The sequence below is a fragment of the Tenrec ecaudatus genome, chromosome 3 (genome assembly GCF_050624435.1).
Source record: "Tenrec ecaudatus isolate mTenEca1 chromosome 3, mTenEca1.hap1, whole genome shotgun sequence".
In the NCBI taxonomy this organism is placed as follows: Eukaryota; Metazoa; Chordata; class Mammalia; order Afrosoricida; family Tenrecidae; genus Tenrec; species Tenrec ecaudatus.
Genome location: NC_134532.1, coordinates 83,236,600 through 83,237,291, shown reverse-complemented (window position 1 = coordinate 83,237,291; position 692 = coordinate 83,236,600). Strand labels below are relative to the sequence as shown.

The following is a 692-nucleotide window of genomic DNA, read 5'->3' as shown; positions in this document are numbered from 1 at the left end:
TACAAGACAGAGCAAAAATGTCTGCTAGGTTTTCCAAGGTCTGTGTTTTATTATTGTCGTTGGATTTGCATGTGAGTGTATCCATAGATATATGTGTGTATGGTTTTCTTTAGATGAAGTCCAAGATAGGTAAATCTATAGATATGGTAACTTGGTTAACAGTTTATTGCAGTTATGGCTGGGAAGTTTGGGTGAAATGTTAAGCTAATAATTATGAGTAAAAAAAAGAAGGAAATCTTATAAAATTTTAGAGATGATTGTTAAAACTCGTTTGTTTGTTTTAATCCTGTTTGAAATGAGCCCGAGCTTCCACAGGCACTGAGGGGCAGCTTGAATGTTTCCTTTCCTCATTTTACAACCACCCAGACCAGTGTTTGGATCCAATGGGAAAGAGAACTGGAGGGTATAAACCCTTTTTTAACATATTTAAACCCTTGAATTGTATGTCATTTAATTTTTTATGTCAATAAAATTATTAAAATAAAAAAGAGAAACTATAGAATATATCTAGGAGTCACAATAGGCTCAATATCAATAACTTTGGTTTGTATTTATTGCCTAAGGCAGTGGTTCTCAACCTGTGGATTGCGACCCCTTTGGGAGTTGAAAGACCCTTTCTTAAGGATTGCATGATTCATAACAGTAGCAAAATTACACTTATGAAGTAGAAATAATTTTATGATTGGGTCACC

The 692-nt window shown here is 34.0% G+C and overlaps 1 non-coding gene across 1 annotated transcript; it reads right to left on the bottom strand.

Moving 5' to 3' along the window:
- Positions 1-284: 284 nt before the first annotated feature.
- On the bottom strand, positions 285-405 carry LOC142444181 (small nucleolar RNA SNORA61). Its single transcript, XR_012783838.1, has one exon. It is a non-coding gene; the product is annotated as a small nucleolar RNA SNORA61 (small nucleolar RNA).
- Positions 406-692: the final 287 nt, after the last annotated feature.